Genomic DNA, 5913 nt, shown 5'->3' with positions numbered 1-5913 from the left:
TTATGAAGGATTAATCTTTACGAAACTTTTGGAACGGCTGAAGATTTCTCACGATGAAACGCGACGAATTCGATACAAACTACGCGGAAATAAAGACAGCTGCGATGGAGGATCGCGGGATTGATATTAATTAATTAATCTGTGGCAACCATTATATCGATTCGTTACGTTATTGCGACAGGCCACGCAACATTTTATTGCTTCTGTTTCTACAATTTAATTACAAAGTATTCAATTTCCCGTTATAAACAAGGAAAGGACTGCAAGTTTGTACAGCTTTTATCAAGATTACGTGCCATTGAACATATCGATTGATTGACTTCTCATGTTTCGTATTAATCGACATCCGATATAGCTATGGGACCTGGAATATTGAAATATTGGGAAGTCAGTTATATTCAGGTGTTCTATAGATTTGACGTATAAGCCTTGTAACATGTACTTCTTCATCAGACGTTTACGAGATACTGAACGATGGCTACGCTTGTAGTACCCAAAAATTTTACGTCGATTTATAATCGAAGATTCGATCAAACTATAAATAGATTTGAATATTCTACGAATTGAATTTAATATTAAGAATTTTAGTTGTATAGATCATCGACGAAAGTCTGTTACACGGACCCTTTCAACAGTTCTATACACACTTCTATTATATATTTTATTTTTTAAAAATAACGCTTTGGCATGATCAAGGATCGGAAGTATAAAAAATAATTGTGACAATTCGAGCAGTGAAAGCCTCTAGAGTAACATTATATTGGTCTCTATAGCGACATTGTGGTACCGTAAATTGAAAGATGTAAAAATACGCGCGAAAGTGTACAAATATGCAAAGTCTAGCAGCTATTAATAGTTCAGTAAGTAAAATAAATTTCTGTCTAGGTTCTTCTCCTTCGTCGCGCTCTATAAAAACATAAATTTAAATAAATATCAGCAGTGAGTGTAGCGATTTAGTCGATCGGATCTTAGAACGAAAAAACTTGTTTAAAAATGGAATCGATCAATTTAACTTCTCACTGGCTCACTTATCAGTGTTTATGTAACTCTTTCTCCCATTTCCTCTGCGTGAAACATGCAGCTTGGGAGTTTCGATTCGATAAAAAGTTGCGACTCTGAATATCCTTTGATCGTAAATTGAAGCATGAAAATATCATATATGTCGTATTTCGCTCTGAAACTGGATGAAAGAGGGAAATTGACTTGGTTCCTTCGCTGTTCCATTTTTTTCTTTTTTTCTATCTTTCGGCTATAGAATTACTCTGCCTATGGTGAAATTTGTAAAATTTAGTTGAATGTTACTAAGAGATACGCGATTTATCGATGGAAAGAAAGAAGAGTAATATTCACTCGTCGAAAGCTTAGTAGAACAACGTTTACTTCGCAGATGTAGAACATTTACTTCGGTTACCTATCGGTTGTATCGTTATCGACTTGCCAATCATGAAACGCAGACGCCACCGGCCAGTTTATTCAATAATAAATTATCTGACGCGTCGATTGATCACGAACACATGCTGTCCACGAAATTGAATTGTGTTCCAATCTCTGCATTATAATGTTTATATATATGTTTTGTAAGGATTCGTTTAGTCGTAAATATGGTTTAGTCGTAAAACAGAATTTTTACACTCAACTCGATTCGCGTAATGGAAATCATAAAATTAACAAAGGACAATTGCAGTTAGATTTAAGATTAGGTAAGTGGCGAATAATGGCTCGTATAATTGATTCTTCTCTCCTTCTTTGAGGATATCTTCGCCGCTCTATAGCTTCTTTATTGTTGCAAGTGTGTAACCTTATTTTGTATAAATTAGATCAGTAACGAGGATTTAAGACGAGGATTAATTTAACAATAGCATATGAATTCTTTTCATTGAGATTTTCACACGAGAAACTGATCAGCCTTGTGAAAAATATAAAATTAATATAAAATTCCTCGATTTAATTATTTAAGTATATAATTAATATTCAGCATGCTAAAAAACGAACGATCTATTTTTCCAAATTTGCAATTATCTATCGCAAGGAATTGTAAAAAGTCACAGGCTCCAAGGTAAATTTTCAAAAGCGTTTTTAATTGTTTTCTGTTATTTTTCTCTATGCTTGAATTTATGAAGGTGATCAGCGTGGCTCCTGAGCAAATTAAGCTAACAGAATGAAATACTGTCAGTATACAATTTCAATATTTTAATATATGATTACAGAATTTCAATATTGAAATTTAAATTATTATTTAGTGTTACGCCGTAAATAATATCAATGATACTTATTACGTAAAGTACGAAATACAAATCAACGTATATTATTGAAACTCTAAAATTGAGTAACTATTGCTGTACCAAGAATACTAATTAAGAGTTAATCGCATGGATCTGCCTGAGTGACTAAGGAATTTAACAATAGAAGATTTTTAATCGAACTTCTCTTTCAAGCTGAGTTGACCGTGATTCAATTCACGAATATCGGAGAGGAAAAGTCGTAACAGTCTTACAGTTTCGATTCACTTTCATCTCTTTTCGAGGGGGTACTCGCGATTCGCGGCTGCTTCGAGAACTTCCTGCTGGTTCATCCATTGAACCTCATTCTTCGGCGTTCTTTCAATCCCTCGTCTTCCATAGACAAGTCGTAAATCTTTCGAAAACTATTAGCTTGTCCAAAAAGTTTCTTTCGTTTTATGAGGAAATAATAGACGCACAACGTTTTTTTGTTTTATATTATTTTGTCGAATTACGTACGATCCAATTTGTTCTGTTGAGATAAATTTCACAGACTTGGTTTTACGTTTGTACGAAGGTGCATCGTTGTAAAAGACACGCTTGCGAAAGAAAGACACTTTCCGGACAACCTAATACTTTCTCTGTTCGTAAAAATTCTGTTCTACGTTTATTTCGTTCTTTCATATTAAAGGAAAGCGATACTGATCGATAAGTTACTTGATACCGTTTAGTATGTGTAACTGGTTAAAGCATAGTACAACTGGTTCTTACGAGTTTCGTAGCATTCAAATATTTAGTGTGTCTCATTAATCGTACTATAAAGGATAAGGTAAAATTTTCTACGTGAAGAAATAAATCGAAAATGTATAATTTTACAATGTACATTTTAAAATGTACAATTTTATCCTACGACGTTCTTCTTTTTGGAGAAGATAGATTTGAAATACTTTACGTCAGAAATTTATAAAGGTTATACGTTTGACAAAACCTGTTGCTTCGCTGAAAATAATACTTGGTAGGATATTCTGTCAGCCAATTTTTTTAAGAATTTTTACGATTTTGTTGTCTCAGAGTCATAACTTTACAATGCTGCAACTATACACAATTGCTTCATTACGATATATGGGATACTTGTATAATCAATTATAATCATGAAGATAAAGAGTAGTAAATGGTATAATTGAAAAACAGGATTTTGTTAATGTAACTTTATCGAATGATGTTAAAAAATGACTAGAAGTGATATTAATAAGTACCTTTTAAAAATATCTGAAACGAAGATTAATGGAAATGCAGTATATATATCGAAATAAAAAATATTGAAAAGTCCTCTGAGCTGTCTTGTTATTTTATAAATTTTTATTATAGATACTATACGAATTTCCAACTATGCGAATAATTTTCCCATTTAATTTAGGAAAAGTTTCATAAACTAAATATATTTCATTACGGTATATTTAACTCTATTTAATTGCATTTACCTATATTTAGCTATGTTTAATATAGAACACCTGCGTCCCATATATAATATAGTTTATATGTAAATATAATACAGCTTCATTGACGGTATCCAAAAATTTTTTTTTTTTAGGCACGGATTGGCTTGGTCTTTGATCAGAACGTCGGCTATTATACTCGATAAATTTTCATTATCCCTCGTGTCATCAATTTCGCGGCACGGAAATTCATCGTTGCTCGAACCACGCGAAAAATATCCAGGCCAAAGGAACGAACGAGAGAGAGAGAGTGAGAGGGGGGGGGGCAGGAGGAAATGGAAGAAGAAAAATGCGAGAGAAATAAAAGGGAGGAGACCGAAAAGAGAGCTGTTCGTATTAGGTCGGTGAGGTATGTATAGACGACTTTGAAGTGGGTACATGAATAAAAAATATGCCGCTAACACGCGTCGACCTATTTCGGCTTCTTTCTTCTTACTTTCTTGTAACCATGAATATTAAAACGCGTATAGTTCGTGAAATGTTAAGGGCCAGTTATCGAGTAGAAATTTTTAAGGAATTAATCGATACATCGATTCTGTTTTGTCTTTCGCTTTTCTTACGAATTTCAATAACTTTGAAGGAAAGCAATCTTTCGTTTATATTTAAATTTAATTAGAAGCATCGTAATTTAGACAAAAATTATGTTCCATTATGTAATATGGAAAAACGTGTAAAATATTCGAGGAATAGTACTCGATATAATATTATCCAGTGCTATTATCGAGTATTATTTAAATTATATCTATAAAAATATTAATTTGCATATTCAACCTACAGCATAAGCGATATACAAAAGTATTAGAATACAAAAACATTAAGGGATTAATAAACATGAAAGTTTATATTATGAAATAATTCATCTCTTCTAGGTGATGCTTTTAATATGTTATTAATCATGTCAAGTACTGTTTTATTATTATGTTATGAGATGTAAATGGTGGGTGGGAATGACAGGGGATGAATGGGACTATATCATTGAGCAGAACATTTTGATAAGTTACGACAAGAGGTATTTATAACTTCCAGCACTAAGTAATAGTACAGTAATGCATGGGAAAGATAAAATGATGAACATTGTATTTTTCTCATTGTACCTTAGAAGCTTGAACAGTGTTTATGATTTTTTTAAATGACCAATATACGTAATCGACATATACAATTCAAAATTCTTTCTAAAATCTAAATGTAAGCACAAACACTTGCGTCTATCAAAAATGTCAAACTTCTGATGAAGATTCTTTCCACAAGTGAAACACAAGCGAGGAATTGAAACTTTCATTTCACTTTCCAATCCTAAACTTCACTTTTCATTCACTGCCAGAGCAACAAGTTCAGAGGATTCATTCATGCCTCGAAACAGTAGAAAGTAGGGGAAAAAGAGCGGGCACAAAGTGGGACAAAGGACACGTATAAATTAGAATATATTCATTTTGCTACGATTACTGCACAGAAAATAATCGATTCGAACTGACCAGCAGTCTCCTCGTATTTAAATTGCTACAATCAATCAGATCAAATAAAAAAGAATCGGACAAAGCTAAGGAAAGGACCGAAGACGCACAAAAATCAGAATAAATTTTATAATTATTCGATAGACAATGATCGAGCGAAACTCAACGTCGATGGTCTTGCGTATAAATTCAATAAAGGATGGACGATGAAAATTTATCAACAGTATCCTCGCATAAAAGTTCCTCACCTTTTTGACCAAGTAAGAAACCACGCGAAATGAAGAAAAGAAATTACACACAGAAATAAATTAGAATGATTTCTTGTAACTACATTTAGCGTCACGATGATTTCATAGAAGATATAGTGGATTTAAACTCACCGATGTCACCGAACTCAATGTCTTCACGTTGGAATTCCACCCTTTCGAGCAGGTTGGATGAATACTCGTATGGAGCGCAACTGGTACTGAGCTGTGGCGAAACTAAGGTCCTGGTGCTCCTTCTCCACCACTTGTTCGCTTGCCAGCAGTTTCCAGCTATGTCGAGCACGATGCGCAACCTCGAATATTTATGCAACCCTCCCCACCAGCAGGACGAGCTGTTCGAAACGAAAATTGTTTCAGGACTCGGAAGGTTTTCCCCTTCTCTTCCGACATTCACCTATCCGCGCTTCGGCTCGTTTCCTCCCCAGCCACCGACAAATCTTTTCTCATACAAATAAACGAACGATTGGTATTTTGAACGCGG

At 33.8% G+C, this 5913-nt stretch overlaps 1 long non-coding RNA gene across 2 annotated transcripts; it reads left to right on the top strand.

Annotated features, from left to right (window-relative positions):
* Positions 1 to 3796: 3796 nt before the first annotated feature.
* On the top strand, positions 3797 to 5540 carry LOC126877263 (uncharacterized). 2 transcript variants are annotated; one of them, XR_007694888.1, is made up of 4 exons: positions 3797 to 4064; positions 4585 to 4724; positions 5037 to 5426; positions 5504 to 5540. It is a non-coding gene; the product is annotated as an uncharacterized LOC126877263 (long non-coding RNA). The 2 variants fall into 2 exon arrangements; XR_007694887.1 differs by having other exon boundaries at positions 5037 to 5540.
* The last annotated feature ends 373 nt before the right edge of the window (positions 5541 to 5913 follow it).

The sequence above is a fragment of the Bombus huntii genome, unplaced genomic scaffold (assembly GCF_024542735.1).
Source record: "Bombus huntii isolate Logan2020A unplaced genomic scaffold, iyBomHunt1.1 ctg00000139.1, whole genome shotgun sequence".
Classification (NCBI taxonomy): domain Eukaryota; kingdom Metazoa; phylum Arthropoda; class Insecta; order Hymenoptera; family Apidae; genus Bombus; species Bombus huntii.
The sequence above is the reverse complement of the archived record's forward strand: the minus strand, read 5'-3'. Positions and strand labels throughout refer to the sequence as shown.